Source organism: Pinus tabuliformis, chromosome 5_1, assembly GCF_031772625.1.
Source record: "Pinus tabuliformis cultivar Carrire ecotype Pingquan chromosome 5_1, CPIR1, whole genome shotgun sequence".
Lineage (NCBI taxonomy): Eukaryota > Viridiplantae > Streptophyta > Pinopsida > Pinales > Pinaceae > Pinus > Pinus tabuliformis.
This window is the reverse complement of record NC_142305.1, coordinates 664,161,993-664,189,272: the sequence shown is the minus strand read 5'-3', so window position 1 is coordinate 664,189,272 and position 27,280 is coordinate 664,161,993. Positions and strand designations below refer to the sequence as shown.

The window sequence follows — 27,280 nt, the reverse complement described above, 5'->3', positions numbered from 1 at the left end:
ATCATAAATTTGGTGATAATGAATAACTGATAATTGTTTTCTCTCCCTCCTTCTCATCATAAGATGATTTGGAGGATGCTCTTCTTATTTATACATGAATTAGGGATATCTACTCAATAAATGTAGATCCCTTAAATATCTACTAGACCCATACTTGTCTCAACTTATCCCTAAATACTAGATACAAATCCCATGACACATCAAAATCTCCATGATCTTTCTCCTTGGAATATGGTCCACCTCTTGAGTTGAAATTCGAATTTGATCTTGGGAGGCCACATAGGGGTGCCTTGGAAGCTTCCAATTGATCTACACATGTCATCAAACTCAAGCCACTTTTAGGTATAAGAAAATACATGTTATTTCTCTAAATTTTAATCATAAGTTCACTCTAAATACATGAAATTAATAACTTTGGAAAATGAAAATATAAACTCATATGGTAATGGAAATATAGGGTTATGTAATGATAATATTATGAAATGAGGTGACAAAATGAGGATAAAGGTGAAAATGGAGTGAAAATTGAGGTTAATTTGGCGGCCCAACATACCCCCCAACTTAAGTTATTGCATGTCCTCATGCAATCTATTACATTAATCCTGATTTGATCTTTTGAATTGTCTTGCTTTTACATGTACTTTGGCTGATGTCGATTTTTTAACTTCACATAATTTTCTTTTTGACAAATTTGTTCCTTTTTGCAAAGTCTTTTCTCTTAAAAACATTTGATTGCAACATATTATTTTGGTTGGTTCTTGTGTGACAACCAAAATTTGTTTAGTATTGGTTCTTGTGTAACAATACTTTCATTGTTTTTGTGTTGCATCAAAAGACTTTGAAAACATTTAATCAACCATTCTTTCTTTGATCATTATTTGCAAAACATGTAACATTTGAATGATAATGCAATAGTAGTTGTTTGGAAAAAGTATGTTGGTTAGGATGATATGTGTAGAAAGGACATATATGACATATGGAAGGTGATAATGGAGTATGGATGTGAATATGAACATGGTGAAACATTTTCCAAAAATTATAATTTTAGTATTAAAGGAATTGTATGATAAAAAGCTAGAAAAGAACATACCTTTACTTACCTGAGTGGACAAATTGTGTATATGTAGAAAAGTGTAGCTTCTGCTGTTGAATCATGGAATGAAGAATACAAGAATGTGATCTGTGTCTTGGTTGCATATATGATGGATGAAGTCGCAAATGTGGATCCTTTATTACTGCTACTGAATATGTTCCAAAGTATAAAATAATCTGCTCCTGAATCATATAGTCTTCATCTCGTCCCATATCGTGGCACAATTCTTTCCATGTGAATGAATGTGTCGATGTCGAACATGGAAAGAAGTCATTGGATTACCGACCATTGATGAATGTTGTTAACCAATGCGAGGCAAACTCACCATTAATGTCAATGAGTGCCAAGGTACCCAAGTACATCTTGTGAAGTGCGAATGAATGAGCTGATGTTAAGCCACTTGCAAGATCCAACAAACAAGAGACATTAATGTATTCCCATTGTTCATTGGCGAGAAGACTTGCCATTAAGGCATGCAAGCCTCAAGGTACTAATAATGACTCTAGTCTTTATCCCAGATAAGGTGCTAAGGTCGATGGGTCAAGACTTGTTGAAAGGTGGGCCTTAAGGAATCCCACATCAGTCAACGCGAGTTCGTACAAATGATTGGTAGGACTATAGATACAAGATGTTATGGTCAAACAGTTTTTATGGCAAGGAAAACAAGGCAATGTAGAGAGATGGTTGGTTTATTTGTGAGGCAAAAAGATGAACTGAAAGGTAGGCAAAAATGTATGCGACTCAGAAAGGTAGACATATGGATAAGGTAATGAATCAATGGACTTTAACATGGATGACTGATGAGGCTTTGAAGGAGAAGTGTGGGAAACAAATCATGACAACAAAACATTTCTCTGTAGCCACAAATGTCACGACATTTGTAATTAACTCCTTCAAGCTTTCAATGATGAATGTGATTTCTCGAGATCACATCTGCATGAACTTGGATCCTCGCGCGCTTGTAAAAGCTTAGTACAAATCTTGCATGAAAACTGTAAGAGATTTTTGAAAGATATAAAATGCAAGAATGAGTATGAATGCTTAGCAACCAAAATAAAGTGAAATGAATTTTTTTACCTGTTGCCTTTGCGCGCTAGTTCCTAACTCCAACAAGACAAGTTAGCATAAAATGTTTTCAGCTGTTATGAAATGTCCATTTGCAATTCTTTTGAATTTTTTTTTTTTTTTTTAATTTGTTTTTTTTTTTTTAATGGTTTTGATATTTTTTTTTTAATTTCTTTGATTTTTTTTATTTGTTTTGTTGTTGTTCTTTTTTTTCATAAAACTAAAATTTATCCCTAAGAATAGACATGTCACTTGCAATCTAAGTCAGAACACCTCCCACAAATGCATCTCCTGCACCTGTTGTGTCAATTGCAGTCACTGATATTATATCTACCTTTCCGCGAAAAGACTTTGTATAGTATCGGCAGCCTTTGGGTCCATCAATTACTAGAAATAATTTTAATTTGGAATGCCAGAGTGACATCACCACTTCGTCATTATCAGAGTCTCCTCCCGTTAGGAATGCCACCTCTTCATCACTTATCTTTATCAAATCCGCTTCATCCCAAATGCTGAGAATGCCTTTGCGAGCCTCATCAGCAGATGGCCAAAGAGGCAATCTCACATTCGGGTCATAGGAGAGCAGGGCACCTCCTTTTCTCGCAATTTTCATGGCTGCAAGATGAGCTGACCTAGTTGGCTCTGCAATCAGACTGATTGATCCATAGTGAAATATCGATGCCTCTCGGATCAGCTCTGCATCAAGCTCAGATTCCTTGAGAAGCATGTCAGCGCTGGGATTACGATAGAACATAAATTCCCTCTCGCCATTCATCTTTAAAGTAACGAATGCCAGCGCGGTTCTGGCATGGGAATCAAATCTAATTCCTCGGTCCATCACATTGTTTTCCCTCAGAATGTCAGCAAGCATGCACCCAAACTCATCATCCCCAACCTTGCCAACAAATGCGGATCGGCCACCGAGCTTGGAAATGCCAACAGCCACATTAGCAGGTGCACCACCTGCAGCCTTTTGGAATCCAGGCGCTTCAGCCAACGAAACATCCGAGATCGTGGGGACAAAATCAATTAGCATCTCCCCAAAGCAAACGATCAAGCTCTTCTCAGGCTTTTCCAAATTGAGAGCCTTTCTGAAACCATTTTCCAATGACTCAGTGCAGTAAGAAGCAACGACATCCATGGCTATAGGGGATTCAACTATTTTTCTTTTATTAAACTAGAAGTAGCGGCAAACTATGAGCATGTAAGTAAGCATGAGCTAACAAACTTGATGAAGGTAAGCATAAACATGAAGCATAAATGCTACCACAAGAATTGTGATAAAGAGTGTGGCAGTTTCAAAGAGCTGAGCAATCCTAATTTCTGCCTTCTCTGTGCATTATCCTCCTCCTGCCGCTACCTAATCTTCTCTCGAGCTCGTTCTCAGGAAGATCTCAGGAAGATCACTTCTTAAAGTTCCAGATCCTCAAGCAGTAGCATAGGCACCGGCATCAGCATAGGCATGGGCGGAGACTTCAGCAGGAGGACCAGCAACAAGACCCATAAGTAGAAGACCCAGCAGCAAGCATAATCACCGATAAATAGAACAACTGAATCTACCTGTTTGTAATTTCCCATGCCTAGGAGGGTGGTTAGAATGATATCGCATACTTACCCGATTTTTCTCCATAAATCCATATTAAAAGTTCGTTTTATCCTCCTCTGAAGTCATTGATATCCACTCAGTCTCTTCGGTCAATCTGGTAGAGATTTTAGACCGATCTAGATCTTTCAATAATCTCTATTCATCATAGCCGCCGGGCATAGTGGGTTCACAATGATGCAACAGCCCCACCTGGTGAAATGAAGATTTTCTTTCCTTGATTCTACCTATCGAAATGGAAGACTTTCTTTCCTTCCGTCACACTTTTACTTATATAGTCCGCACCAGGGTAACACAATTTAATGAGGGTTAGTAAGTATGGTGTTTTCTATGGCTTGGCGACTTTTAATTTTCCTCTGTGAGCACATGTAAGGTCTTCCCATTTGCGTTCTATATACCTGCCTATCTTTCATTGTCGTTGATATAATCAATTTTTCATGTTGCACAGATTGGGCATAATAGTGGAAGAAATTTGCCCATTCCACCTGGATTTGATAGAATGGCCTACAATACAGTTCCTGTTTTTGGTACGGAGCATCATGTGAGTTGCAAGAAGCATCAAAATAGGATGGATACTTGTTGAGTGATGAGAACTTCTAGGAAGGAAAATCCTTATTATGGATCCCTGTCGACTACATATAATGAATTGCATTCAGCTTGTATGCAAGTTGTCTGTCGACTACATATAATGAATTGCATTCAGCTTGTATGCAAGTTGTATGGTCAGAAGTGTTCAAATTTCTTCTCTTTTTTTTTTTTTTTTTTTTACTAAATTAAAATTATTTTGTTGAAACTAAAATTGTTTTATTTTGTTTTGTGTTAAAAAAACTACAAAAAGGAAAAAGGAATTAATTGTTTTATTTATGTATATTGTATTGTTGTTAAAACTAAAAATTAAAAAATGAAATTTATTTTGTTTTGGTTTTTTTAAAACTAAAACTTAAATTTCTATTCCAATTAAGAAATTAAATTTATTTATGATGATTTTATTTTTACAAATTGAATTTCATTCCTAATTTTTTAATTTTTTTTTAAATTTTTTTAAATTGAATTTTATTCTAATGTCTATTTTATTTTATTTTTTATATTGTTTTTTTAATTGAAATATTTAAAAAAAGAATTTAAATTTTATTCTAACCATAAAAAGACCTAAGATTTTTTATTGATCTAGGATGATTTTTTTAGCAAATGGAGACAAGTATATTGCTACCCTGAAAACATTTATAAACATTCTACTTTCTGATCCTCGAGATCGTACAAAGACGTAGGAGGAGAGCATACTTATTCAAAACATAAAATATTATCCTACCTATTCTATGCTAATTGAAAATTATTAACTATTACGTGTAATTAAATTTCCAATGTAACCATTCACGCAATAGTAGTAAAAATATATTCATTTTCAATTTCCCAATTTTAAATTGAAAATATACAAGGATGATCGAATCTAGTTTTTGTGAGTATGATCTAATGAAATAAAAACAAAATCGATCTAACCTCGTACTTGTTTGAAACCATCGAAACCACTTGTCGATAAGGCTTTCATAGGCGTGATTTCCACTCTCATTCAGATCATGCTGCAACTTCTCTTCGTCCTCCTCATTCTCCTGTTCAAATAATTGTTCATCATTAGATATACAGGATGATTCTTCAAATGTTAATTCATTGTTTTCTTCTAAAGGAGTAGTAAAGCTTTTGGCTGCTGTCAAGATCTCTTCTTCGCAAGAAGAGGAGATCCTAACACTTGCTAGGATCTGAGCGAGTTGTTCCAAACTTATACTCATTTTTTTTATTGTGTTTTTTTTTTGTTTTTTTTTTAGTGAATCGGGGTTTCTGATTTGTGTTCTATTTCTATGTTTTCTATATGAGAATAAACTTAAATGAAAATTCATAAATGCAACTAACCCTAAATGATCCTAAATACAAATTCTTCCTAAACAATCTTCTTAACTAGCTTACATCTAAGTTTGCTTCCCCGGCAACGGCGCCAAAATGTTGGGTGATTTAGTAGTTTGCTAAATCCCCGTCATTTAATTTATCAATCCGGGGTATCGTAAACTTAGAAGCAAACCAAAACATATGGGACCTTAGATGAAACATGTGTAAGAAGTTTGTTTAGAATGGAAATGCATATTACAAATCTAAACTATCAGATCTATTTTATGAAAGCATAAAAAATGTTTGATCAATGGAATTATTTTACTTTAGAAGATAGAGAAGAGTCTCTTGTTCAAGAGTCCTGATTGTCCTTCTACAATCTTCCTATAATAACATTACCAAACACCTAAGAAAGCAATAAAGAAAGCATATAAATGAAAGCAAGTAAATATTGTTTTCAATTCAATTCTTAGCTTACGGAGAAGAGTCTCCTAACTTAGGAGAACTTGATTGCCTTTCTCACATAAAAACTATATACTGAAAGGGAATCAATATTCACATAAATGTAATCTAGGAAAGCATATGAGAAAGTAAATCTTATTTCAATTTAATCTAGCTCATGGAGAAGAGACTCCTAACTTAGGAGTTCTTGGTTGTCCTTCTCACATCGAAACTAGCTACACAACAAAACATGGCCACAACATGAATTCATACTGAAATTATCTACAAGTATTTACAACAAAGGAATAAGATGAACATTAAAATTAGTATATTCACAACATTACTTTACAACAAAGTGCACTTATCTCAGTATGGGGATCCTTCCATTCCTCAATGAGCACACATGAACAACTATCACACCTTAAGAATCAAACAACACTCATAACTCATGATTTGGGGAAAATGATATTATTCATGTTGAATGAACAATCATAAATTTGGTGCTAATGAATAACTGATAATTGTTTTCTCTCCCTCCTTCTCATCATAACATGATTTGGAGGATGCTCTTCTTATTTATACATGAATTAGGGATATCTACTCAATAAATGTAGATCCCTTAAATATCTACTAGACCCATACTTGTCTCAACTTATCCCTAAATACTAGATACAAATCCCATGACACATCAAAATCTCCATGATCTTTCTCCTTGGAATATGGTCCACCTCTTGAGTTGAAATTCGAATTTGATCTTGGGAGGCCATGCAGGGGTGCCTTGGAAGCTTCCAAATGATCTACGCATGTCATCAAACTCAAGCCACTTTTAGGTATAAGCAAATACATGTTATTTCTCTAACTTTTAATCATAAATTCACTCTAAATACATGAAATTAATAACTTTGGAAAATGAAAATATAAACTCATATGGTAATGGAAATATAGGGTTATGTAATGATAATATGATGAAATGAGGTGACAAAATGAGGATAAAGGTGAAAATGGAGTGAAAATTGAGGTTAATTTGGCGGCCCAACAAAGATGATCCAGGTGGATATTGGTGGCCACCTGCCAAGTCAACTTGGACCCCCACCATTGTTTCTTTTAGCTTTTCGGTTTCCTTAATTGTAGCATAGTTTACTATTTTTAGCGGTTTTTCAGGTCCTGAACTTCTGGAGCCATTTTAAGGCCCTAAAGGACATTTTTTTGGGAAAATTAGGAGCAACATGGGTCCATGGACTAATGTTGCTCTTCCCAAAGTTGTAGCTCTTGGATAGATCTTTCTAATGAGATATTGTGCATGTCAAACAGAGATCATATGCCAAATTCACGACCCCGGGAAGTTGATGTACCAATTTACCCAAATAGGGCCCACAGTTTGGCGTTTCATCTTCTAGGGTTAGGTTTTTGGATGTTTAGAGTTTTCCATTGTTTCTTAACAATAAATAGGCCTTTGAGCCTTAATGTAACATGGTTCAGAGGCATGTAGCCGCCGCATCTCATCTCAGAGATAAGCTACCATCGCCTTAGCTGGTTTATTTCCATTATTTTTTGTAAGCATATTTTAGTATTTTACATTAATGAAATGAAGTATTATTGCTGCTACATCTCTTTGTTTATTGTTATCTGTGTAATTTTTTGCATTCCTGTTTAAATCTAGATCAGTGGTATCAGAGCGGTCTGCTTTTTCTATGTTTGTATTTGCATGTCCCCAACGAGGTCAAGATATAAGGAGTTAGGGCTTGAACTGGTTGAACCTTTGCAAGACCAACCTTGCAAATCTCGATGGCCTCCCATGGCAGATGAAAAGAAAGACGAGGGGGTAGAAGATCCTATCAAAATCTTGCTCGAAGAAGCCCTCGAGTGACAAAGGACCGCGATGATGGACAACTTTTCCTAGATCCTTTAGCGGCTACCCAGGGGCGACGCATCGTCTTCCAGCAGCTACTCTGGAAATGCCACACCATTTAAGGTACAAGTCACTTTTGAAATCCCAATATTCAAGGGTTAGATAGACGCAGATGCTATCGATAAATGGTTAAATATGCTAGAGGGTTATTTTTTTGTTCATGATTTTTTCCAGTCAGGAAAAGATTATTTTCGCTCTTCTCCAAGCAGCCCCCCACGTCAAGGACTGGTGGAAAACCTACTGTGAGCAAAAGGATGAAAGTATATGCTCACTATTTTCACCTGCACCCACTTGGGATTCATTCCGAGATGCCATCAAGGAGCAGTACTACCCTGTTGGAAGCTATGAGGATTAATACGTAAAGTGGACCATGCTGTAGCAAGGAAGGGACCAAGACGTGCCGGAGTTTACCAATATTTTCCATACCCTTCACACAATGTTGGGTATTGAGGATTTGGAGTAGCATTTGGAACTCAAATACTGTGGTTGCCTGCACAAGTACATCTAGGAAGAAATAGAATTCCTGAACATCCCCTCGCTTGGCACGACATACCGATATGCCGTCAAGGTCGAGCAAAAGTTTAAACAGAAGAAGTGAGACTTTAGATCTGAGAATCTGAAGCAAGGAAAGGTGCCCCCAAACCACAGAACAAAGGACAAAGCCAAGGTGGGGTGGCCGAAGACAACCAACCAAAGCTGCAAGCAAAGAACAGTGCTGTGAAGCCAAAAAGGGGCATGGAAAAGTGCTGTGAGTTCCATAAGAGCTCCACTCACAACACAAGTGAGTGTTGGGCCAAGCAGTCACTGGTGGCTAAGCTAAAGGTTTCAGAATTAGATGCATGTTCCACCTCTGAGTCAGAACATGACAAGGGGAATGGCAAAGGGAAACAGATTATCGATGCGGAGCCCAAGGCCACTGTTGCCACCACAAAGATCCAGAACAAGGATAATTTTAGGGGCGAATGTTCGCCCTTTGGCGAAATTAAGGGGTTTTAAATTTTTAGTGGGCGAATATTTTGTATCATAGTACATTTTTACAAATCACCTCAAATAGCCCACCTTATTTTAAGGGAGAGGGTAAGAAAGGTAAATTTAGCCCTTGAAATTAGGACTTACAACCTTCCATTCGCCCATTTTCAAGAATAGGTTTTATTTAAGTGAATCCTATGGGCCAAATACCATATTTATAAAAGAGGTATGGTAAATTAATAAAAATATAAATAAATGAGAGGTATGGTAAATAAATAAAACATTTTTTATATTTACTCCATAAGTCACCTTATATACATGTAAGGGTGTAAACAAATTAAAATATAGGTAAAGTGGAGGTATGGTAAATAAATAGAACGTCTTTTTATACTTACTCAAAAGGTATGGTAAATAAATAAAAATATAAATAAACTAGACGTATCGTAAATAAATAAAACCTCTTTTTATATTTAGTCCATAACCCTCGTTCTATTTTTGAAGGCTCAAGAAAGAGGTTTTATTTAAGTGAATCCTATGGGCAAAATACCATATTTGTAAAAGAGGTATGGTAAATTAATAAAAATATAAATAAACGAGAGGTATGGTAAACAAATAAAACATTTTTTTATATTTACTCCATAAGTCACCTTATATTTACGAACACTCAAAAATGGGTTATATTTAGGTGAAACCTATGGCCAAAATACTATGAGACAAATACCATGGACTAGATTGTTATTAATACCATAGAAAAAACCATTATTAACCCTAATATTAGAATTAATAAAAATAAAAATTGCACATGGTATTGACCCATGGTATTCACCTAGAATGTAGCCTATTTAAATTGGGGAATTAAACCAGCATTTAGCCTATGCTAAGATTCACTAGGACTTTACAAAGTTTTATTATTTAGTGAAAGACTCGCCAAGATCTTACAAGATTTTATAATTGAGTAAAATATTCGCCATGCTTAGTGAGAGATTCGCCAAAAAATTATATATACATATTATATTATTGATAAAATCGCCTTCCATTTTTCCTATATACCATGGATATTCACCCATTTATTATATTTATAAATTTAGGGGTGGTTCTTAAAATTTTCCCTGATCCAGAAGGAGGAACCTGAAGATCTAGAGGAGGAGGAGCATCTCTTCCACTCCCAGATGTGGGTAAAGGGCTCCCTGCTACAGTTCATTATCGACAGCTAGAGCCAAAAGAACCTCATTTTAGAAAAGGTCATGAAGTGGCTGGGCTTACCGACCACAGCACATCCACAACCGTACACCATCGGGTGGCTTCACCAAGGATGGGATCTTCACGTGAGCCAGCAGTGTCGCCTTCCATACAACATCAAGCCATTCACAGATGAGGTATTGTGTGACATTGCTCCCCTTGAATTTTGTGATGTATTATTACGACAACCATACTTGTGGAAGCGACATGCTTTGTATGAATTAAGGCCTTGTGTTGTTATTGTTACTTTGGGAAATAAGTCGTAAAGGATACCGTAGGTAGCACTGCCTACCTCCATCTCTTTGGTTACTGTAAAACAATGCAGTAAGCTCATTTCCAAAATCAGGAAATTTGCTTTCCTAATGATACTCCCTCACGGAAAGAAGAAGACGGTGGCCATGACCTCCATACAGGGCCCCTCTGCATGACAACTATAGATGGACAAGGTCATGGAGGAGTACGAGGACATCTTCACCTCCCCCGCAAGGGTTCCTCTACACTGTCAGGTCAAGCACTCCATCAATTTGACCCCAGGTACACCATTGCCCAATGGACCAATCTATCAGTGCTCTGTTATGGAGAATGTTGAAATCAAGAGGCAAATTCAAGAGATGCTGCAGAAAGGTCACATCCGTCCAAGTTCATCGCCCTATGGGAGCCTGATCGTGTTGGTACAGAAGAAGGATGGGACTTGGAGACTCTGTATTGACTATTGGGCATTGAACAAGATCACTGTCCATAATAGGTACCCGATCCCACAGATTGATGACCTCCTGGACCAACTGAAGGGGGAAAAATATTTCAGCAAGATCAATTTGATGTCAAGATATCACTAGGTACCAATCAAACCCTCCGATGTGTGGAAGACTACCTTCAAAGCCAAGGAGGGCTTTTTTGAATGGTTGGTTATGCCTTTTAGATTGACAAATGCTCCTGCAACCTTCATGAGGCTAATGGATGACATCTTGTGGTCATTCACCAACTCATTTGTAGTGGTATACTTGGATGACATCTTGATCTTCAGCCAGAGTTAGAAAGAGCAACTCCACCACGTTCGACAGGTTCTCCAAACACTGCGACAACATAGGTTATGCGCCAGTTTGGAGAAATGCACTTTTGGCAGGACCCAAGTTCAGTATCTAGGATACATTATTGATGAATAGGGGGTGCATGTGGATCCAGCCAAGAACCAAGTCATTCAAGATTGGCCATCTCCAACCATTCTGACAGAGCTCTGTAGATTTCTATGTCTTGCCAACTTCTACCATAGGTTCGTGTTGGGATTTTCTCATATCACTTGGCCATTGAGTCAAGTCACAGAGGAAGGAGCAAAAGCAAAATTATTTTGGTCTAAATCTCAACAGAAGGCATTCACAGAGTTGAAAGACCGCCTCTGAATGGCACTAGTGCTCACATTACTAGAATTGCAACAACCATTTGAGGTCAAGAGATATGCCTCTGACTATGCTATTGGGGCAGTCCTTACTCAACACAGGAATCTAGTGGCATATCACAGTGAGACACTTTCAGACACAGTCTGGAAGTATCCCACTTATGACAAAGAGATGTATTTCATTGTGTAGGCCTGCTGACAATGGAAGCATTACATTTTGGGGAAGGAAACGGTCATCCACATAGACCACCGACCCCTGCAGTTCATACAGACCCAAGGGAAATTGCAGAATGATTGCCATCAGAAGTGGTCCACATACCTGCAACAGTTCCATTTGAATATCAAGTATAAGAAAGGTAGCACCAATAATGTTACAGATTACCTCAGTCGACCATTGATCATGGCGTTAACCACCGTGCTCAACTCTTGTCGGTACGAGACTTCTGATTGACCACTTCTTTACAGAAGCAACCCAAAATTCGGCCACACATAACAGACACTCTTGGAGGGTCAGTATGTTATAGATTTTCACCTCCAGGATGCCCTATTATGCCACCTAGGTCACCTTTGTGTTCCTTCAAGTGAGCGTGTGAAGATGATTTGGGAAGCACACTACAGTCGGGCTATTGGGCATTTCGAGGTCAAGAAAATGGTGGCAGTACTACAAAAGTATTTCTATTGGACGAATCTTCGACAGGATGTCAGGAAGTGCATCAGATCATGCACTGCATGCGCCATTGCCAAGCTGATCATCAAGAAGCAAGGCCTCTATACCCCACTACCTACCCCTAGTCGACCTTGGGAATCCATCTCCATGAATTACATGTTAGGCCTTCCTTCCACTAAGCATGGAAAGGACTATGTTTTTGTGGTCGTTGACAGGTTCTTGAAGATGGCCATTATGGCGGCCTGCAAGAAGAATATCATAGTAGAAGCCACTGCCAAACCCTTCTTTGAATGAGTGTGGGTACACTTTGGGATCCCATGGTCTATCATCTCAGATCGAGATAGCAGGTTCCTCAGTAGATTTTGGTCCAGTCTTTGGTCAATGCTGGACACCAAAATCACTAAGTCCACAGCATTCCATCCTCAAAACTGATGGCCAGCTAGAGGTTGTCAACAGAATGATCGTACACATTCTGCACATGTACAACTCAAAGCATCCATGCACATGGGATGAGAGTCTCCCCTATGTTCAACACAGCTACAACTGGGCTCTCCACATCTCGACTAGCCACAACCCTTTTTAGGTGGGCTTGGGACTCTAGCCACTATGTCCCTTTGATGTGGCCATGCCATTTGTAGCTACTCATGCAGATTCAGCTCATGTCCAGTCCAAAACAGATAAGGAAAACAGCTTCATTAACCACATCCAACATATTCGCCAGTAGGTCCATGACATTCTGGAGAAATCGAATGCCAAGTACAAGCAGCGACATGATCAACATCGGGTGCCACACAAGTTCCAAGTGGGCAACAAAGTCTGGTTGCATTTGCAAAAGGAATGCCTTACCGAAGCCTATCAGAAACTCAGACCTCTACACCATTACCAAGGCTATGGGAGATAATTCATTTGAGCTCAGCATTCCCCAATTCCTTGGCTTGCACCCAGTGTTCAATGTGGAACACCTTCGGCCTTACTTTCAACCATTACCAGACACATCTGACATTACAGAAAAGCTCACACCCACAGAGTTAATTCTAGATTGCATGGAACAAGTTGCAACTGATTAGATCAAGCACACTCGAAAACAAAACATCCAATTGTATCGAGTTGTCAAAGCAAGCCAACTCCTTCACCAGGGCAAGTGGCTCACCTGGGACCAAGTTCAGCAGAATTTTCCTCATCTCATTAAGGAACTCAACGCAATGGGGACCATTGCTTCCTAAGGAGGGAGGAATGATCTAGGTGGATATTGTTGGCCACCTGCCAAGTCCACTTGGACCCCCACCATTGCTTCTTTCAGCTATTCAGTTTCCTTAATTGTACACAGTTTACTATTTTTAGTAGTTTCTCAAGTCCTGAACTTCCAGAGCCATTTTGAGGCACTAAACGATGTTTTTGGGGAAAATTGGGAACAACATGGGTTCATGGACCGATGTTTCTCTTCGCAAAGTTGTAGTTCTCGGATAGATATTTCTAACTAGATAATGTGCGTGTCAAACGAAGATCGTATGCCAAAGTTATGACCCCAGGAAGTTGATGTGCCAATTTACCCAAACGGGGCCCACAATTTGGCGTTTCATCTTCTAGGGTTAGATTTTTGGATGTTTTGGAGTTTTCATGGCTTCTCAATAATAAATAGGCCTTTGAGCCTCATTGTAACATGGTTCAAAGGCATGTAGCCGACATATCTCTTCTTAGAGATAAGCTACCATCGCCCTAGCTGGTTTATTTCCATTATTGTTTGTAAGCATATTTCAGTATTTTACATTAATGAAATGAAGTATTATTGTCGTTGCATCTCTATGTTTATGGTTATCTCTGTAATTTGTTGCGTTCCTATTTAAATCCGAATCACAAGCGCAAAACGAGACTTAGATATGATAAGGAGGTTTCCTTTGACATTCCAGATTACTTAAAGCCCATCCAATTTCAAAGTGCCAGATTTCTTCATGATAGTTCACCTTCAGCTATTTCATATTCTATTCATTTTCCATAACGACAACAATAGATTGTGAAATGTAAACACTATGACAGAGTTGGCCATGTGAAAGATCATTATTTGATCTTCATCCAAGTAAGAACTATCATAAAACAAGTCATTCTTCAATTAGATGCTTCAAAAACAAGCCTCCTGCAAGAACAAAGATTCATCTTGGATGGATCACTTCTTGGCAGTGGGCATCAATAACCAAGAAGATATTTTAGTCATATGTTTGAACTTGTTCTAGAGTATTGAACAATATTGCGGTTGAGTTTTCTCCATCATCTCACCTTGTATCTGACGGGGGGAAGTGATGGTTGTCTACAAGCGTCAAAGCCACATCACGCGAGCCATAGCCACAACCTGTCATACCAGATTTAGAGTTGTAGCCAAAGACAAAGATTCCCTTGAGCATGCCTTCAGTTGGTGATGCCTCTTAAAATAATTGGGGACACTTCCTCTAGCATAAGACTTCAACTTCTTGCTAGTTTTGGAAGCATTCTGGGAATTGCATAAAGCATTCCAGAGTTGGTGGTAATCTTGAAACCATCACAGGAAGAGACCTCCCTTTTTAGGTTGATGTTCTCCCTCTTATGTGGGGTGAGACCTCCCTTTCATGGTTGAAGGTTTCTCTCTTCAAAACATCAGGAACAGTTCCTCTAGCAGAAGACCTCAGCTTCATGCCATATTTGGAAGAGTTCTAGGAAGTACACTAAGCATTCGAGTGTTGGTGGTCATCCTTAAACCACCTCCATTATACCAACATTTTAGAGAGCACATTCAGCCTAGTGCTGTCATGCATTTATGCATATTTTGTATTATAGATCTCTTCTTGGACTCATACATACCCCTTTGGATTAAGGCGGGGAATGTTGGACACCTAATCCTCTAAGGGTTGGTGTGGAAGTTGAACGACCAAAAGGAGTCCAAGGGAGCACTTGGAATATGAATCCAAGGGTCACAAAAATACACTATATATATGTATCATTGTGAATAATAGATGGAATCTCATGCTTATCATCCATACTCTGTTTTTGCCATGAATGTGTTTGACGCTTTGGACAGGAAAAGTGGCATGAATTGGAATTTTATTTACGAAAATAATGGAAACTAGGGGAAAAGAAAGGTGAAAGTTCAAAGGTTGCATGTGAGGAGAAAAATCAAGGAAAATCATGGAAAATGAATAAAATAGAGGCCTCATTAATAAAAAGGCTTCCGAGGATCAGTTCACAACCTTTTATCAGTTCATTTTTTAAGCTCTCTCTATTATCTCTACTCTCTCATACTCTCAGGCACTTAGAGTATTCTTGGAGCATATTAGCGTTTGAGAAGGAATAGAAAATGAAGGATATGAAAGTAAGAGGGGGAAAGGATCAAGAAAGGAAGAGTAGGATTCAAGTGGCTACAATAGGATTAGTTATAGGTACCGAGTTGCATGTATGATTTCCTTGCTATTTTTGGCATGCATGGTACATGCATGTGTGTTTTTATTTCTCTTGTTGTCTTTAGAATGGGTTTTGCTAGGTATGACAATGGTTTTCCGCCTTGCCTTTCCATTTCTAAATATCCATGGTATGTTGGGGTTTCTCTTAATTGGTTGACCTGGATTGCGGGATGATTTCAAAACTGAGTGGGGTGGTCTAAGGGGGGAAATATAATGCCTAGGAATCCCTGGACTGGTGAAGGTGGGATTGTAGTAAAGCCTAATTATGTATGTGCTCTCCAGGCCTAGGAATCCTTGAGTGGTTAATGGCAAGATAGATGGTAAATCCTAGAGGGTGGAGCCTCATTGAGCCTAGGAATACTTGACCGGTGAATGGCATGATATATTGTAAAGCCTAGAGATGGAGACGAACAAAGTCCATACACTTTAGCTTGAGAGATACAGAGGCATACATGCTTTTTTACAGTCTAGTAATATAGTGGGATTGCGGTAAAGATTGATTGTATTGATGAGGGTTTTGGGCCTAGGAATTCCTTGGTGGATTAAGGTAAAGCCTTAGGAATCCTTGATTTGTTCTGTTGTGAGTCCCATATTCATGCTTGGAATATGACACACAGGTGATTGGTTGAAAGAAAGATTTGGTTCAACCCAATCTATGGTCGGGTGGTTCATGGAAGTCCCTAACTTTGTTGGATTGTGAATACATTAATAAGAAATACTTTTGCCTTGGTATTTCATGTGTAAATGTACTTTCTAATTTGTGGTTTTTATGGTTGTTCTACTCCTATTATTTTGTTGGTTATATGTTGTTTATAAGCATGGTTCATGACATACTTTGGTTATTTCTCTCATCATCATTTGATTAGTACAAGAAATGTGAATGAATATATGACCTAATAGATTATAATGCAACTGTTGTGATAAGGCATCAATTCTTCTTGAATATTTTGAAATAAGTATGAGACCCCTATGCTCAGATATGTGGTTATGACTTGTAGATCACATGTTTTTGATATGCTTGACGAAATTATTTACATGGATAGTAGGGGTTAAGTCAAGTCTTTTTACCAATTCTTTCATTAGTATCTTTAATTAATTTTTCTTTATCATTTATGGAAGTTCCATGAAGTTCTAGGTAGAGGCCTGAGACCTAGCCCTAAAAAATGGCACAAAATTTGGGGTCTCTAGCTCAGGAATGCCTAAAAAATGTCGGAATCACATGTATGCCCTGTTGTGGGAGCGACTGGAGGGTATCATTCACATGCATGGTTTTTCATGGGAGGGACTAGGGATCTAGCTCAGGGAAATGACAAGTTATCTCAGGGGTTGGGAACTTGGAAGGGTTGGTTAGCTCCTGAAGATTTTGTAGCTCCCGAGTAAGGTCAAGTTGGTTTTTGTTTTGTTGATTTGACTTCCTTAACTGTACATGGGGAGTTGAAACACATCATAGTATCTCTTCATGACATGTTTACCCCAGTGGATCGGTTAGCTTGAGTAAATGTGGGAGGGGGGTGTTATAAGAATGTATCAATATATCATCAATGAAAACAATAACAAACTTGTCTATATAAGGATGGAACACACTATTCATCAAGCACATAAAAGTAGATGGAGAATTAGTAAAAAAAATGAACTACAGTAAACTCCGAATGTCCATGCCTCATCTATAAATAAGTCTTGTAAATGTCCTCTTCTTTAATGCATACCTGGTGGTATGCTAATCTCATATCAATCTTCGAGAACACCACTACTTGCTTCAATTGGTCAGACAAGTAATCAATGCTTGGAAATGGATACCTTTTCTTGATGGTTACCTTGTTCAACTACCTATAGTTAATGCATAACGTGAGAGTGCCATCCTTCTTCTTCACAAATAACACTGGTGCACCACAAGGAGACACACTTGGCCTAATATATCCCTTGTCAAGCATTTCCTTCAGCTGCAACTTTAATTCCACTAACTTTTTTATGCTCATCATGCATGGTGCCTTTGATGTTCGTTTTGCCCCTAATATTAACTCAATAGAAAAGTCCACTTTCATGTGAGGTGATAACTCTAGAATCTCTGCAGGAAATACATCCTGAAACTATTGTAAAATTGGGTACCTTTTCAAGATTTTTGCATCCTCAACATCCTTACCTTTATCACTAAAAATATGTACTACAAATAACACACACCCTTTCGAGTGAATACACTTTTCCTGCATAGTTACCACCATTCCAACTAATGTTTCCTTCTTCTTACCTTGCAAGATCCTTTGTTCTGCATTATCATCCAAGCACTCAATAGCCTTGTCATAACAATCCACCTTGGTCCTATGAAGATACAACCCATCCATACCAACAACATACTATATGATACCAATGGAAGCACATTCAAATGCACTCATGTGGGCATACCCTTCAACTCAAATGCAAAAGCTCTTACTTAGCAATGGAATCTATTCTTTGTACATGTAGTGAACTGCACTAGCCAAGACTCTGCATGCACTTATTTATTCAAGCCACACTTATCCACTAGGTCAATATTAACATAACTATAACTAGATCTAGTGTCAATAAAAATAGAAACAACTTGACCATGAAGCTTACTATCCATCTTGATAATGGATAGTTGGTAATCCACCTTCCTATTATCCAACACTGCATAAATTCAAGCAATACTCTTTCCAACATCCCCCACTGTTTGTGCCCCTTGAGCACTATAGATCTTTTTTCTACCACCCTAATGTTGTGGACAATCTCTCCTACAATGATCTTTACCACAAGTCCAACACTATGAAGGCTTCCTCCCACCACCCTTGTTCTGCTCCTCAAACTAAAACCGCTTCCCTTTGTCATGCGTTGAACTTCTTAGGCAGTGATGCATTCTCTTTGTTACTTGTGTCCTGAGGTATTTTTCAATTCGTATCCTATTTCCCCTTGTTATTATCATTACGTTTCTAATCCTTATTAGTTTCAAATCTTCAATTTGATTGCTCATAACAATGCTTTAGCTTTCTGACAACTTCCTATAACAATCTAGGCTCTTAAAACTCAATCATGTCGTTGAATGATACCAGAAACACACTGATGAATATTTGAATTTTTGCTTTCTCCTCGTTCAGATAAGGCACATGCCTCAACAACTCCAAGAATCTACTAGTGTACTCCTCATTGTTCATGGATCCCATCTTTAGCTCATATATTTTTTTCCCCTATCATCATAGTATCTGTTTTATAGATACTTCTTCCTAAAACGTCTCTGGAGCTCTCCCCATGTAAAATCCTCTTCATGAATACCTCTAACACTCTTTACATCTTCCCACCAAATATATTCTTTACCTTTAAGACTGAACGTAGTTATTCTGGACTTTGTCTTCTCCGAGTAATCATGCAATCTGAAGAAATTATTCATCACGAGCAACCGTGCTTTTTCATCTTATGACTTCTTCACTTCTCCATAAAATGTAGGTGGATTTTATTTATTAAACTCGTTCAGAAAATATCCCCTGTCACTCCTTCTGTAAGGATAATATTGATGACAAGCATGGTGCCTATCTAAACTAGAATAGGAGTAAAGCCGATGTCCACTTCCTTTTCTATCCAGTGTATATAGGAACCTGCCATCTCTAACTCTGTCATATTTATCCAACCTGTTCCCGCCATGAGACCTAATACCATATGCTCCATTAGTCCTTTCCTCTTGTCCATAACTAATCATAAGTGGTCTTTATCTCTGCAAGTATGACAATCTATGAAGGATGGTTGCATTAACCTTTTCTTGCTTCTCTTATGCCCTGGAAAGTGTCTCTTGTGACTAAATGATTTTTTCATTATCTTCTTTGAAACTACTTATTTGTACCTTCAAACTTCTCAAAGTTTATGGTATGTCAGGAGAGTACCCATCACCATGCTAGTCATCTGATCTATAGGGAGATCCTCATGAATTGCAATCTACCATTTTTCTAGTCATCTTTGATCTTCCTCTTCCTGCAAGTATATAATGTAAGCTACACCAAAACATAAAAATAACCAACATACTTTAGTATAGTACAGGGTAGGATATCGCATCTGCAAGGTCAACCAGATTGACTCAATACATTTATAAACATAATCATAGCAATATGTAAACATCATCTCAATCATCATCCTAGTTACCATGCATGATTTCACAACTACAACAACAACCAAACACAATGCATGAAGAACAACATATAAACACTAACATTCATAACCAATGCATATATAATCATCAAGCATTCATGAGAACACAACTCCAATAATGACTGATACCATGCATACATAAAAAGCACATAGACAACAAGAATAATAAACACATATGAAAATGACATGTATGCATGACAAACACATTGTACGGATCCAGTCCAAGGGTTGAACCATGCTCTAATACCAATATGTAACTACCTCCTCCCACATTTACCCAAGAAAACTAGTCTACCAAGGTAAACATGTGAGAAAGAGTTACTATGATATGATTCAAATCCTCAAGTATAGTTAAGGAAGTGGAATTGAAAAACCAAAAACTAAGCTGACCTTCCTTAGGAGCTATAGGAACTCTAGAGGCTAACCAACCACTCCAAGTGCCCAATCCCTGAGTTAACTTGCCTTTTGACTGAGCTAGACCCCAGTTGCTCCCGTTACAAGCCCTCCATGCGAATGAATCCCTCGAGTCACTCCTAGAGCAAGGCCTCCATGCAACTGCAATATTTTTTAGTAAGTTCTCTGTCAACGACCTTGAATTATCAACCACTCTTTCAGGGCTAGGACTCAGGCCTCTGCCCAAAAATTGATGAAATTATTAGAATTGAAAAATAAGAAAAATACAATGCGTCTAATGAAAAAATTGAATAAGGACTCGATCTGGATAATCCTAACCATGACAGGAATTTCGTCAAACACATCATGAATATGTAATGTACAGGTCATAAAAACACATCTGAACATAGGGACCTCATACTTATTTAAGAATCGTCAAGAAGGTCTAATGATATCTCACATTAGCTACATTATCATCTATTAGGTCATTCATTCATCAACATTTCATCTACTAACCAAAACATGATGAGAGCCATAACTCAAGACTATCATAAAACCATACTTATAACCAACATATAACTAGATAAATAACAACAATAGAACAACCATCAAAGCCATATAATAACAAGAAAATTTACACACAAAGCACAAGAGGAAGGAGCTCTTATTAACACATGAAAATGCAACCAAGTTAGGTACTTCCACATTCCACATGACCATAGATTGGGCTGAACCAAATCTCTCTTTCTGCCAATCACCCTCGCACCATATTCCAAGAATGAATGTGTGATCTCATGGAATAAACCAAGAAAAGTAAACCAAAGATTCGAGAGGCCAACCCACCTCAACCCTCAACCAATGATTCCACCTCACGATCGGACATCACTAACCATCACTAGATCGGTCTCTATCCAAGTTGTGCAGGACTCTAGAGCATTTTTTCCAACTCAACTTCTAGGACTAGTAACTCTACCGACAATTGTTGTCAGTCTCAAGAGTGTTTGTCCAAACAAGGCTTCTAGGACTAGTAACTCAACCCACCAAGGGCTCTATAGCGTTTTTCCAAACAAGGCTTCTAGGACTAGTAACTCAACCCACCAAGGGCTCTATAGCGTTTGTCCAACCAAGGCTTCCAAGACTAGTAGCTCAACCCAAGCTGTTATATAGCTTCCAGAGAATTTGTCCAACCAAGGCTCTAGGAACTAGTAACTCAACCCACAACCATAAGGAACATGAGCACCAACTAGAAAACAAAAGATAAATCCCACAACACCATCGCTATATAAGAAATGGAAAAGCTAGGAAAAACCATTGTCAATCCAGAAAATCCTCTATGACAATGACAGATAATAACCAAGAAATCACATGCATATGCCATGTGTGCCAAAACTAGCAAGGAAGTCATACATGCAATTCGGTACATGAAATAAGAACCCAATGTAGCTATTGATACCATTTTCCTCTTACACTTTCCTACTTTTCCCTTACCTCCTTGTTCAAAATACAAAGTATGTCAAACTCTTCCAAGAGTGCTGCAAGAAAACTCTAAGTGTCCAAGAGTATGAGAGAGAAAGAAAAACGAGAGATCCAAGATAAAACTGATGAAATGTTGTGAACTGATCCTCATAAGACTTTTTATACATGAGGCCTCTATTTTCTTCACATTAAATTATTTTTCCTTCATTTTCCTCCTCACATACAACCTGTGACCTTTCACTTTCATTTTCTCCTATTTTCCATTATTTTCATAAATAAAATTCCAATTAATGCTTCATGCCTTTTCAAATCCTTTCTCAATGCCTTTGTCAATTTCCATAGCTAGTAATTAATCACAATTGATCCTGATCACTATGTTTTTCTGTCACATAACCATTTTCTGATATAAATTTTTTTGTTACAACTATATATGTATAGTGTTGCTCCCTAAAAACATGTGTTAGGATTCCAACTTATAGTATATTGTGGTTGCATTGGCCACCTTTGGGTTCTTCCCTAGTGTCCCAATCTATCCCTTTCTTAATGGTAACAAGTTGAGTTAGTCTTCAACCATTTCTTATACATTAACGCCCAAAATTTTCTACTCAAGGTAGTGTGGTTAATAAATGTATATAGATTTACATATAGGTAACTATGTATCACCTTACCGTAGTCGACTTACTAATGTTACTAGAATCTAATTTTGCGAACTATGGTATGGATTGGTAAATGATACATAGGTGCATTAAAAACCATGACTAGGTATATTTATATGGTTATTCATACTCCACACATCTGTTTTTCTGATCGATCATAAAAATATGACTGCCCTTTATCTTCCTCTTTAAATTCACTACTCACTTCCCAAGTAAGTTTGTACATAGAAATAATGGGGTTTTGTGTTGTGGTATGTTGATAATGTGTGTATCAAATCAAGTACTCCAACACACCTCTAAACCATGTTATGTTCATGTGCTACCACACACTATCTAGTGCGACGGTTGAGATCTTAATTGTGAGATCTAATGGTTGGAAATTTATTTCTCGAAACCCTAGCGATTAATGTGGAATGACACATGATCCCTATTGTGATTTTCAATTGGATGTATATTGTCCAACACTCATGGTCCCCCTGAGGAAGGGTGGAGGTTCTTGGAACCTATTAAGCATAATCTACTCTAATTTTTTATATATTTTTCTTGCTTTCACATTTTGAGGGTAAATCAGTAACCATGGGGAAGTTTGAACAATGACAACATTGGGTGGAGAATTTCAAGAGACTTTATCAAGTATTCAGTCTAGTAAGGGCTGTTTCTCCTTACTTGAGACCCTTCAAGTCTTTTTAATTTTATTTGGGGGTTACATTCTCTCTATGAGAGACTACATGGTGTGCATGGCATCCTAAGTCCTTTGGACCACTCTCTAATGAAAGCTTGTTGAGGTAATTCTTACAATTCCAAATATTTGCTTTAAATGTTTCTCATTTTGAGTTATATATTGTCATTTCTTGTCATAGGATTCATTTATTCTCTTCAGACCTCTTTTTAATAGTGGTTATCTCTCAGAGCTCAACCATCAGAAGGTATTGGCTAAAGGATTAGTTTTCCTATGCAGTGCATAAAATGGTAATAATTATTTTATGGTTGGGTTTTCTTGCCTTGCTTCACTTCTATGAAATTTATTTCTCCACTTTGATTAAATAATTATCATTTCTCTACTCTAGAATTTCCATTCCCCTTCTATTATGCATTTCTCGCTATTTCTTTCAATTTCCATTCTGTTAGTAAAAATATGTGTTTATATTTTGTACAGGGAGGGGACCCCGTCCTCACCAGCCACAAGTATTTACTCGTTTTTGGTAATTATTAACTTCTTTACTTTAGGTTCTAAGGTAACATACTCACCTATAATTTTCTTTTCACTGGTTCCCTCCATGGCAAGTATGGATTTTTCCTATAGCTCGGGTTCCCTATTTCGAGTTGGGAGTAAGATTTGGTTTACAGCCCTGGAATCTGTTTGTTATTCATAGGACAATGCTCCTTGTGTTACGCTTGGGCTACATGCTACTCATGTTTTTAGAGGGTTATGGCTTTCCTATCTATTTCTAAACTAGGGTTAGAATATGAAATATTTCACTCCGTGGTCATGAAGTTTTATTTTATGTTGTTTTCCTTACTCATTCACTGAGTTGTAGTAGGCTTATGGCTCGTCTCCTCTGTAAACTGTAATGAATCATATATCTGTGCTTTTTGAATTATTTTGAGTTTGTAGATTCCAGATCACTATTAGAATTTGTTGGGATTATGATACAAGTTGTTGTCCTTGATGGCAACTCACTCACAGGCCAGTTCATTTTTTATGAAAGGCAACCCATAGTGTAATAGGGCTTTGGTACAGAAGAATAAGAAGATGGAACTAAAGTCTACTAATTAAAATTAAGAAGTTGAAGTTAAAGGATGGTGAAAAGAAGTTTAATATGTATACGCAAGTCCACTTAGTCAAAATAGCATATACACGTTGGTTCACAGAACAAAAAGAGTGTATACGTATACACGCACTTTCACAAGAAGAAAAGCACCTATATGTTGGAAAATCAATGAAATTCAAGAGGGGACAATACTAGGGGTCAATACCATGGTATTAGCCCACAATATTGAGCAGAGTAACAACTATTTGATCCCATACAATAATACCATGGGTCCTAGGTGGTTTTGGTCCGAACTATTGAGAAAGGCCTAAAACTATATGAGGAGAAGATCATAAGGCCAAGGTGTGTAAGTGAAAAGGGTTTCTAAGGAATACTTCTATCTGAAGTATATTTTATGTTGCAGGGGCTATGTTTGTGATTTGATCCAAAATATTTTTTGCACCTTGAATTCAATGTTGGATCAAGATCATGAAACCTGAAATGAATTATCATTGAATGATCTGATATTGATTGGGCCAGATCTGACTGTGTACATATGTTTTATTCTTTAAATGTCATGATCTGGGTTTGTCTAAAGTCCAGAATAACATCAAAGTTATGAGTTAATATTTGCATATCTATACGTTGGTTCGTCTCGGTAAAATCACGTGTACATGTAGGTTATACACTTCCAAGTAGCGTATACAAAGGAAAATCCTATTCTTCAAGATCTAACTGATCTATTTGATCAGTTCTATTGTTTTACTGCTGTCTGTCAATGAAGTCTTGTTAGATCTGAATGTAAAACTAAATAAATAAGGAGTTTGATATCATATTTATTGATTGTATAAGTGAGAAGGGTGATCTCTTCTACTACCTTTGTAAGGCTCTATAAATTGATAGTAGATGTTCAGTATATCGCTGGTTGGTACATACTTGATTAAGTAGTTTTATGTTTCAATAGTTTTGAAGGTATACGTAGGTTTGATTAAAGGAAGTAGCGTATACATGCATGTTGGGTTTAGTAAAGTAGTGTATACATTCTGATGCATGATTTTTGAGGTTGCAACTAGTTGTAAATGATAATGCAAGTTTCTAGGTTCAACACAGTGTTTTGGTGACAATGATCTGAATGTTCTGATTCACTGATTATTGGTTGATGTAGTTTGAAATTTATAATGGGTCAAATATGAAAATTTGATGAAACAAGGCCTTCATTTGTATTGTTGTGTATCAGGAGCATCCAGCCTAAAAATTTATGAAACATGATCCCTGGAGGAAGAGAGAAGGTCTTAGCCTTCAGTAAGTTAGCGCATACGTACTAGTGAACACATTGGCTTGTACAAAAGCTAGGGGGTTGTAGCTCCCTTCCAGTAGAAGCTGGAAAATGAGAGAAGGTTGTAGCCTTCTGCAGCTAGGTTCCTACATACTGGTATGGGTCTGCACCAATACAAGATCGTAAACATATTTTCTTATTATTAAAAGAAGGTAGAGATGACAACAGTAGGTGGTTTTCGCCCACATTGGGTTTCCACCTTAAATCTTGGTGTTGATGTGTGTTGCTTATGTGTGATGGTTTATTCTATTTTTCCTTCACTATTTAATAAGTTACTGATGCACTGGTTAAAGACAAAAACATGATAAATTGACTAAATCACAAGTTCTCCAGGTATACGCTGGTTCTTCTAATCACAGTAGCATGTACACGCTACTTCACTTCACATAAGTAGAGTATAGAATTCTATTTGGGAAATGAAAAATTATTGATATGATAATATTGATTCACCCCCTCCTCTCAGTATTATTTCCAACAATTGGTATCAGAGTAGGTCCTTCAGAAGAAGCTTGATCGCTTGAAGGAAGATCTTTCAAGATGTATAATCACGAAGGCATGGGATTCATCAGACCACCAATATTCAATGGGAGAAACTTATTATATTGGAAAATAAGAACCAGAGCCTATCTACAATTTCTTGGAGCTGATTTTTGGTCAATTTTGGAAGGAGGATATCAATTTCCAGCAGCAATTCCTACAGACTTTACAGGTAAGAAGTTATACAAAACCAATGCCAAAGTTGTCAATACGTTATTGGGAAGTCTGTCAGAATCAGAATTTGTCAAAGTCATGCAGCTCAAGACAGCCAAAGAGATATGGGACAAAATCATTTAGAGCTACGAAGGAGACTCTTAGGTAAAACATGCTAAGCTTCAAAATCTTAGAATTCAGTATGAAACTCTTAAGATGCATAGTGATGAGAGTGTTGCTAGTTACTTTTTACGTATAGATGAGATTTTTAATTGTATGAAGAATCTAGGTGAAGAGATAAAGGAAGCTACTTTAGTTGAGAAAATTTTGAGATCTTTGTCTTCTAAATTTGAGTCAAAAGTGTCTGCCATAGAAGAAAAACAGGATCTTCAAACTATTACTGTGACTCAACTCCATGGAATCCTAACTGCCTTTGAAATGAGAAAAGGAGGTCCATCAGATATGAGAGAAGCCACTTTTAAAGCATCAGCAAAAGGAAAAGAAAAGGAAGAGCACAATGAATCAGAACACATTTCATAAGAAGAAGATGAGGTAAATTTTGTCAAGAAGCTTCAACGGAGTTATGGAAGATTCAGAGGTAAGCTACCTTTCAATTGCTTTGCTTGTGGTAGAGTCAGCCATTATGCTTCCAAATGTCCTCATAAAAATAAATATGAAAAGGGAAAGGAATATGCAAAAGGAAATAGAAAACAGGTTGTAAATAAAAGGAGTTACTATACACATGAAGATAGTGATGGCTTATCCAATAGTGATGAAGATGAAACGGAACAAGATTATAGACTACTCATGGCTTATGACAATCAAGCAAAATTTTAGGGGATAATATTTGCAAGTGGGCTAATTTTCCATGCTTTTTGCGAAAAAAAGATTCGCAAATTTCTATTTTTTCTAAAAAATATTCACCCATATTTTATAGTGCGAAATTATTTTCCTTTAAAAATCGCCAAAAATTTATATATAGACTATATAAAATGATTAGAATTTGGAATATTTTTCCAAAAATATCACAAAGCATTGTAGAGATTACATATTATGGACATGTGAGATTCGCCAAGGTTTCTAAACTTTAAGAAAAAATTTCATCCTTAAAATTTTCCCCGATGACAATGATGATTTTTTGGATGCCTTA

General features: G+C 37.3%; 1 pseudogene; it reads right to left on the bottom strand.

Annotated features, from left to right (window-relative positions):
* Nucleotides 1-2,390: 2,390 nt before the first annotated feature.
* On the bottom strand, nucleotides 2,391-3,308 carry LOC149166735 (putative fructokinase-4 pseudogene; annotated as a pseudogene).
* Nucleotides 3,309-27,280: the final 23,972 nt, after the last annotated feature.